The sequence below is a fragment of the Halichoerus grypus genome, chromosome 3 (assembly GCF_964656455.1).
Source record: "Halichoerus grypus chromosome 3, mHalGry1.hap1.1, whole genome shotgun sequence".
Taxonomy (NCBI): Eukaryota; Metazoa; Chordata; class Mammalia; order Carnivora; family Phocidae; genus Halichoerus; species Halichoerus grypus.
Window position 1 is genome coordinate 138,235,544 of NC_135714.1, and position 4,049 is coordinate 138,239,592.

The following is a 4,049-nucleotide window of genomic DNA, read 5'->3' on the forward strand; positions in this document are numbered from 1 at the left end:
TTCATGACAAATAATAGGCAGATGGGTCTTTAGTGAGGGTCTTTAAAGTATGCCAAGAATGTATAACTTTTTTTTAAAAAATTTACCATATAAAATACTCTTAAAATATGGAAGTACTATCTCTAACGACTTATAACCTATAAGTGAAAATATAATTAATTTAAATTCATATTAAATGGCACTGTGCAGCATAGGATTTTAATTGTATCGTGCTACTTGCATTGTTTCATGAAAAAAAAAAGTCAATTATGTTAGTGAAACACATTATGTTACACCATCATGAAGATTTAGGATGAATACAGTATAAAATGTCCCAGAAGTCCTTCAGTTAAAAAAGAAAAAAATAATAATAATTTTATGCAATTCAAGGTTTTCCCTTCCTGATTTTTGCTTCACAATTTTTTTTTTTTTTTTTTTTTTTAGCGAGAGAGAGAGAGAGAGAGAATGCACACACTTGAGCGGGGGGTGGGGGATGGGGATGGGGTGAGGCAGATGGAGTGGGAGAGAGAAAATCTAAAGCAGGCTTCGTGCCCAGACTGGAGCCTGACAAGAGGCTGGATCTCACCACCCGGAGATCATGATGTAAGCCAGAATCAAGAGTCAGACACTTAAGCGATTGAGCCACCCAGGCACCCCTTTGTTTCGCAATTCTTAACTGGTGAAACACACTTTGGAAAGTGTAGTATGATAATTTAATTCAAAAGCTTAACTCTCAAATCATATAATGTTGGAGAGGAGAACTGAACAACTGATAGACTGAAGGAGTTGGACATCACTTTTGACACAACATGAATCCCTATAACACAGTAGTGGGGTTAGAGGAGGTTTGGTGTCAGGACCACCCTCTTCTATAACATCTATATTTGTTCTGCCAGTTAAACTCGGCCTCCCTGGGACGTAACTGCTTTCCTTTCACTTGAATTCCCCATCCTGTAAATAGGGAAATTTATTGTGGAGGTATTCCCCTTATCTTTTTGTGGTTGTTCTTTCAAGTTTTTATTTATATTCTAGTTTGTTAACATATAGGGAATTTTGGTTTCAGGAGTAGAATTTACTGATTCACCACTTACATAGAACACCCAGTGCTCATCACAACGTGTCCTCCTTCATGCCCATCACCCATTTAGCCCATCCCCTGCCCACCTCCCCTCCAACAATCCTCAGTTTGTTCTCTATTGTTAAGGGTCTCTTATGGTTTGCCTCCCTCTCTTTTTTTCTCTCTTCCCTTATGTTCACCTGTTTTGTTTCTTAAATTCCACGTATGAGTGAAATCATATGGTATTTGTCTTTCTCTGACTGACTTATTTCATTTAGCATAATAAGTTCCAACCACATCATTGCAAATGGCAAGATTTCATTCTTTCCGATGGTGGAGTAATATTCCATTGTGTGTGTGTGTATGTGTGTGTGTGTGTTTGTGTGCGCCACATCTTCTTTATCCATTCATCTGTTGGTGGACTTTGGGGCTCTTTCCATAATTTGGCTATTGTTGATATCCCCTTATCTTTAATCTTCAGTTGAGCTTTTACTTTTGTGGAAACAATCACTATGCCGGAAATGAAGAAAATACTCAAATGGGCTTATAATAAAGCACTGTAACTACAATGTCACTACTAATCAAAAGAAGATTATGGTCAAACTAAATGTGATTCTTTGAAAATCAGAATATATGTAAGAATAAACACAAGAATGCTTTAAATTTCATTTAACCAATATTCAACTAATCTCTAGTTACTTTTGCCACACAGCTATCTTGCATAAACATGACTTTTTTATACTTGCTAATTCTATACTGAAACCCAAACCACTTGGTTAAAATTATTGAAAATCTAGATCACAGAAAACTGTGTAGTTTGTTTGTAAATGAGTTTATAATTTAAAGTTTCACTTTGCTTTCCAAAGTCTCGTGATATTTTCTTGCAAAAGAAAACATTCAGTGTTCTTTATTACTTTATTACTTAGAATATATATCTAGGTATATCTAGAATATCTTCTTCAAAGTTTCTCAGTAGAAATATAAAATACTATGATATTTATAATATAGAGATGGAAAAATATCTGGAAAAAAACACAAAAACCTGATGCACTTTTAATAATCACCTAACTGTAATCACGCTCCCTGTACTTTCCTTGCTACGTGGACCAAGCCATGTGTGAGTGACAAAGGCCTTTTAGCCTGTCTAGCGTAGGCCTGTACCAAAAATCCAACCGAATGGCCTTTAGATCCCTTTTCACTATTTTTTTTCCCTTTTCACTAAATTCTTGACAAATCTTAAGCATAAGAAAACTGTAATCTAAAAATTGATGCAGCAGAGGAAAAAATATTTATTATGAGGCCCTAAAGCAGAGTTGTATTAGTCAATGAGGAAAAACAATGAAATGAAAAAAGCAAACAAATAAAACAAAGGACAAAAACAAAACACAAAAAAAATCTTCACTCATTTTACCATGTTAGCAGATTAGGATAAATTAACCAACAAACATGGTCTCAAAAAGAGAGTGAAAACCACAAACAAGATTAACTTTAGACTTTTTTCTCTGAATAGTAACTCCATCCCTGTGTTAAATATGGTCTAATTAGGTCATGGATCCCATCATTAATAGTCTTCTGACCGACATGGCCTTAATATTTCCTTCAGTCTGACTATACTTTAGACAGCTTTGCTTCTGATTATAGGCCCTGATCTCCATTTTCTTAGGGCTTTTATTTTAGAAATCTTTTAAATTTCTATTTTAAATGTAAATTCTTTTAATGCTTCTTTGAAATGTAAATCTTCTCATAGCCTCTTGCTAGTTTTGCCACACAATTATGTCTTTCTCAAAGATTTGGGAGCAAACCGCTTAATGTAATCATCAAGAAAATAGGGCCCCTATCTCCCTGTTTAATGGAGAGTAAGAGCCTAAATTTGGTAAGTACCAATTAGCAAAAATCGGATGACCTAATCACATTGACCAACCTCCCTCTAACGTTCTCCTGTACTTTTCCACTAGTTTACCTCAGTGCTTAAAAATTCTCCTGCCTTTGGTTTCACCAGAGTTAGATTCAATATGTCTTCCCTATTGCAATAGTCTTAAATAAAATCTTCCTTACCTATTTAACTCCACAATCTTTCTTTGATGCTTCCTTTTTTGGAATTAAGAGAGATGTGGCCCAATTTGACCTCCATCTAGAGGCTAAGAATTGTCCATATATTTCTGTAAAACCAAAACTTCTTACGATAATTTTATAAAGAAATATTTTAAAAACTGCCCTTCGTGTGGGAATTAGTTCAACTTTCTTCTTCATCCAACATTTTCGACACCCACTTACAATCAAGGTAATAGCATAGGTTAAGAGACAGGTTTTAACTTTCCTATCTTAATTGGCTCATAAGAACATGTTAACAAAAATAATTTTATGTACATTTCTTCGAATATAATGCAAGGTATGTTATTAAACATAAAGGAAATATTTGCAAATACGTATTTAATTTTGCCTGTTTGTGGACCAGTAACTTAAGCAGCTGGACTTTGATTATCCCTGCCCACCGCCCCACCTCTGTACCAAGAGTCTTAATTCATTCTGGCTGTTCTAACAGAAATGCCATAGACTGGGTGACTTATAAACAACAGAAATTTATTTCTCACAGTTCTGGAGGCTGGGAAATCCAAGATTAAGTCACTGGGACATTCAGTATCTAGTGAGAGCTTACTTCTTAGTTCATAGATTATCTCATTCTTTTTGTATCTTTATATGGTAGAAAGATCAAGGGAAATCTCTGGGATCTCTTTGAAAAAGGCATTAATCCTGAGGTGCCTGGGTGGCACAGTTGGTTAAGTGTATGAGTCTTGGTTTTGGCTCAGGTCGTGATCTCAGGGTTGTGAGTTGGAGCCCCGCAACAGGCTCCACACTCAGCAGAGTCAGCTTGAGACTCTCTCTCTCTCCCTCTACCCCTCTCCTCCATGTGTGCTCTCTCTCTCTAAAATTAAAAAAAAAAAAATAGGGGTGCCTGGGTGGCTCAGTTAAGTGTCTGCTTTCGGCTCAGGTCATGATCCCAGGTCCTGGGATC